The following is a 6,000-nucleotide window of genomic DNA, read 5'->3' on the forward strand; positions in this document are numbered from 1 at the left end:
TAATGTTACGTCAGCTCCAGACATAGGGAAGGCTACTAGGGCACACGTTATAGAATAGAACTAAATTGAGCATGAATGAGTTGAACCTAAACATAAACTCTAGATCATTAATATCGCTTTTGCGCACGCATATTCAGTAGACTAAGTAGATGATGCATTATTGGCGTAGGTTATTTACGTAACACATTATTTACAACAAAGTGCTTCCGATTTTCTGAAGCCACTACACCTTTCAAAACTAGTATTTGAACACTATGTTAGATAAACAACATGTGGGAACACAATATTTGGTTATTACGCAATAATGTAATCTAAGTCAGCACAGGACATTAATCATACAATATCTGGATGGAAATAGATAAACAATATGTGGGGATACAATATTTGGTTATTACGTAATAATGTAATCTGTGTTCACAGGACATTAAAAAAAAAAAAAAAAATAAAGTAGCCTACTTTTACATTTCATTTTTGGTAGCATATTCATTTTTTGACCTTGAGCAAAAATGTCTTCCATACAAAGTCAAGGGTAGAAAACAAAAGGTCCTCAGCCCTCCTTACAGCAATAAAGTTTTTTGTAAAAATATTGACATTATAGTGATATTTATTTTAACTATGTGTTCGTATAGCCTACTGTTGCTTTGGACAAAAGTGTCTGCCAAATACCATTTCCAAATCATAAAGATGCAGCTTAGAGGAGACTACTTTTTTTTTATATACACATATATTTTGTATCAGTAGCCATATCTCAGAATTTTGATTTAGTTTGTGGCTGATTCTCCTCTCTCTCTTTCTCCCTCTCTAGCTTGAGCTCTTTGGCTCTCTCTCAGACATCACACAGAGGCCACTAGCTTTAGTTGTACCCCCTGCTGTGGTAGTCAGACCCCATTCTGAGCCATTCATAGACGGGGTGCATTTTCTGCTGTCAGTGGCCTCATATGGATCTATCACGTGACTGCACTCAAGACTGTGAATACCCATTTCTTCACACAGACATGGTTTCCTGTTACACAAGGAGAAGCCCTTTACTGGGAGACCAAATCTCAAACAAAACATAGGCAGTGATGTGATGTCTGTCTGTCTCTCTCCTTCCCCTTTTGTCTCCATGCTGATGGACACAGCGCAGATTGAAAGCCTTGGCCTTGAACTTGGCCACCCCTCCCCCTCCCTCTTTCCCCCAACACTCCCTCCCCTGTCTGCATCTGCAAGGGTTCCCTTGGCAACCGTTGTGCTGCCTGCCTAGCAACTGCCCCCCTCTCCCTTCCTAGAGATGGGGGTGGAAATGGGGTAGTGGGGCACACAAAGGACCCAATGTGTGTTTATTTAACATGGATTATCATAGACACCACCAGCAGGACTGAAGGCAGCCTCTGCTGCTGTGCTGAGATGTTTAGGCAGGCCCTTGCATTGGGGTTCATTATTTAAGTACCTACAGGGGAAGCCACACACTTTTCCAGAAGAAATGCGCCTATCTGTATGCTTTAAGTACATTCACAAATGTTTATTTTGATTTTCTCAAAGGGATTTTGAGGGATTTTCTTTTAGCAATTTAATGTTGGCTCTGAATGATGCAAAATGTACAGAAATGCATGTTTACTAGAGACAGAAAAAGTGAAATATAGTGACAAACATAAAATCACTCCACCCATTGTTTGTTTTCTGGAGGAAGGGGTCTCAATATGTACAGATATTTCAGCGCCCTCTAGTGTTTACTATTTGCAATTGGAAAGGCGTGTTGTGGACAAAGGTGAAATTGCGGTGAAACGTCCAAAGTGACAGTAGGGGAGAGCCGGGACAGTTGAACCACTTTTTAATTAAACGTAATTTACAAAGCGATCGTACCACACTGAAAGCTAACATTTGGTCACTAGTAACCTACATCTGTCCTCTGTCAAATACAGATGCATTTTCAGCTTTGAACAAAACCGTTCAGGAATTATTACAACAAAAGTGGGACGTGCGTAATGTTTCATTCGTCCCTCCTGGTCGGGACAGTTGAAACAACATATAGTCAGGCCTATATGGTTTCTGTGGGTTTGAAATGTTAATTTTTGGAGAGTGGTTGGACTGTCTTTAGAGATCATTGAACATGGAGAAAAATGATGTCTCCATTTTTTTTTACCTGTTTCAACCCTATTTTGTATAATTGTATATTTCACTGTAATTAACACCATACATTTCGCCTAAATCACTGGCTATGTTGAATAAAGTTCACAAAACAGTTATTTTCAACAGTATGATGTCAGTATTATGATTGTATGTCAAACAATTAGAGATAAGATCAATAACCAATCAGTTTCACCAAATACACATGCTTGCTGAAAGATAGCAAAAACATAACAGAATCACAGATGAGACTTCGAACAACATTTAATTCATTTACATATACACAACATATTAGATCTCACTTCCACAATTTGCTAATCAAAATCTACAACTAGTCTACTAGACCCTATTCCTACACACCTTCTTAAGACTGCTCTCCCCTTCCTGGATAATGTTTTGCTCTTGATTATAAATAATTCAATGCTATCAGGGCATGTACCGCAGTCGTTTAAGACATCTGTTATTAAGCCCACCCTCAAAAAACCTAGCCTTGTATCAATACTGGTCCTTCTGGACCTCAGCGCTGCCTTTGACACCATAGACCATGACATACTACTTAGCCTTGAAAATTTGATAGGCATCAGACTCAGCACTTGCTTGGTTTAGATCATACCTTCTTTACCATCATCAAAGATTATGGTAAAATATGGAGTGCCTCAAGGCTCAGTACTGGGGCCCCTGTTGTTTAGCAGTTGATACACAACTATACCTTTCCATAAAACCTGATGAATTAACCCCGTTAGCCAAACTTGACACATGAATAAGAGATATAAAGACATGGATGACGAATAATTTCCTGCTTTTTAACTCAGATAAAAAAGAAGTCAAGGTTTTAGGTTCTAAAAATATGAGGGATATCCTATCCACATCACAGGCTACATATAGTGATCTTCCACTGACCTCATCCACAAGTGTTAAAAACCTAGGAGTTATAATTGACCAGGACCTATAACTAAATAATCACATAAAACAGATCACCAAAACTTAATTTTACCATTTAAGGAACATTTCAAAGATAAGGAAGTCCTTATCCTTACCAGATGCCGGGAAATTAATCCATGCTTTTGTCACCTCAAGGATAGACTATTGCAATGCTATTACGCTGGCTGTAATAATACCTGTCTAAAGAGCTTACAGCTTATACAAAATGCAGCCGCTCACACACACACAAAAAATATGAACATATTTCCCCCATCCTAGCATCTCTACACTGGCTACCTGTTAAAAGTCATTGACTTCAAAATATTACTTATATCTCTTGGTTGGTTGCCTGCATTGAAAGAGGACACCTCATGAAGACACTCTTTTGTCTGCTTCTGACAGAAGAAGCACTTATCTATGCTGGTAGCAGCTGCTGCTGAACAAGTGTACAAAGTCCCTCTAGATGGACTTGATGCAGTTGAAGGTGTTGCTGCAGGTTCAAAAGATGGTCTACCATCTTTTTTCTGAAGACACTGAGTCCTACCTGCTTCACATGATTTCTAGTAGTGAATCTTAGCATGCTGCAGATTCTCACTGTTCCAGGTGGATTTGTAGCAGTTCCTGTGCCAAACTGCTTTGTTCTGTTGTAAAATAACTGCACTGTAACATTGTAATCGTTGGCTGATCTGTGATCACCAATCTCCATACTCTCTCATGGACAAAAACAAGAAATTTGGCATATGTCTCTAGTGATGGGTCATTCTGCCACTGGATACATAGCCCAAAATCTGTTTCTTTTAGAATATGTGTGCCATCACCTGACTAACAGAAAGACACACCTCAGAATATAACCTAACTAGACTGTGCCACCATGCATGAATTATGAAAATGTGCTTGCTCAAATGTAGAAGGCTAGAAGGTCACTAATATCACCAACCATGAAGAACAGAGCACTATGTGCTTCAGGTTATTCGATATTCTAAATTCTATAACTGCCAGCTAAACAGCCAACTGTCACTAGTGTCTCTCTTTCTCTTTCTCTCTCTTACACACACACACACACACTCACATGTCTGTTTGTCTATCTGATCCTTTTACCCTTTCTTTTCTTCACACTTAAATAGGCTACTGAAGGCCTTACAGACTTCAGCTGATACTAGCAAAGTCTATTAAACTTGATTTAACAGAGATTTCTGCACTTTGTGCTCTGAATGGGTGTAGACAAGAACTGGCAGAGCAGTCTAGGCCTACACTCAAGCACACTAATAGGCATGAATTGATATTGAAGTATTATTTTTTTAAGCGGACAATTTTTAGGCACAATTTCTTGTTAAAGAGATCAATTATCAGCCTAAAAAAAGTTTTATAATGTTGTATTGTTTACGTGGTCCACTTTTGCACACTACCTTGTACAATATCTTTGCTTTTTGGCACCAAACCCTATGCTATAATACCAGCAATGTGAGCTTTATGGACAAAACAACAAATTTGACCTTTGATTTGGGTCCTTCAAAACCTTAAAAAAAAACGGAGACATGTTTTTTTCTATTCTTAAGAACCCCTAGAACAAAGATATAATACTCTAAAAATTAACATGCGAATCCCACAAGCCCCCAAATTAGACACATATGCCCTACTAATAAGGGGACGAATGCAACATACAGTTTAAGCCATATAAACGTCAAACAACTTCGCCATTTTACTACATAGGCTATCATGAATGGTAGCCTACTCCCAAAAGGTTTTATTTTAGATAGATTGTTGCAGGGCTATACGTCTTGCATGTCTGTTAACAACTCATAGCCATCATCGTGAAGCGTGTATGAAGCGGTTTTTGAAATATCATGCCCTGTGGATGATTTTACCATGTTTATAGCTAGAACGGTAAGCTTTCCCATTTATATCATGTTTATATTGTTGAAAATGTCGTTTCACTAGGTTTTTACGTGAGTTAGGCCACTGCACATCCAAATAAGTAGGCTTAACGACCCACCGGCCGTCAGTCTCCGGATAACAACTCGACCCCCTGCCTAGTGGGCCCAAATGTATTTTCATCTTCCTAAAACTGTTTTTCCATGTCTCAACACGTGTTTCAATCGTCCCGACACAGACATTATGTCTCTATAGCTTGTTTTGCTTTCAATGTAAACAAGCATGCGATATGAAAGTCTGGGATTGTGGAGAACACTAAATGGTCTACTGAATAAGCATTAAGTCGAACCTTTAAATGAAAAACACTCATTGATAATCGAAAAAATGTAACCGCTAATGAAGTTTACTTTTGCGCATCAAAACTCGTTTATCGCCAGTAACTCTGTGATAAAATGACAGCAGGAAGATATTTGGCTGATAGAAGGAGGTTAACATGCTCTATGTTTTGACCGAAGGACGTCGGTCTATCATCATTACACTCGGAGAAAACTGGATTGTTTCATTCGTCCCGTTTCAATCGTCCCGACTCTCCCCTAGGCTAAATATTGCACACATGGAGGAAAATAGAGCAATCACAGGAGATTTTTCGATAACAAGAGGTAATTCTGGTTTCTAGTCGTCTTCTCTTTGTCTCTGACTGGAGCTGAAACATTTCACTTGATCAGCAGGAGTAGGGTTGTGAATCGATAACCTTAACTGTGCAGCCTAAAATAGCTCTTGAAACGCTGACTTTGTGAATGGCTCTTCTTGCTCAACATTGGATGAGCAAGGGAGTAAAAACCACCTAACTGTTGAAAGACAGTTTACTGTCATCAAACTAGCAAAATACCATACTGTAGTTCAATGTTATAATTAAACCGAAGTGATTCAATAGGCTCCCTTAACACAATGTAGCCTAAATAGACTACCTTTACTCTTAAATCAGTAGCCTATGACAGCAAAACTTAGGCTAAAAAGTCAAAGCTTTTTCATATCATAATGCATATCAATAAGTTTATAGGCCTATACTCATGATTACCTTAAAATAAAATAGGACAACCA

This window comes from Alosa sapidissima, chromosome 9 (assembly GCF_018492685.1).
Source record: "Alosa sapidissima isolate fAloSap1 chromosome 9, fAloSap1.pri, whole genome shotgun sequence".
Classification (NCBI taxonomy): Eukaryota; Metazoa; Chordata; class Actinopteri; order Clupeiformes; family Clupeidae; genus Alosa; species Alosa sapidissima.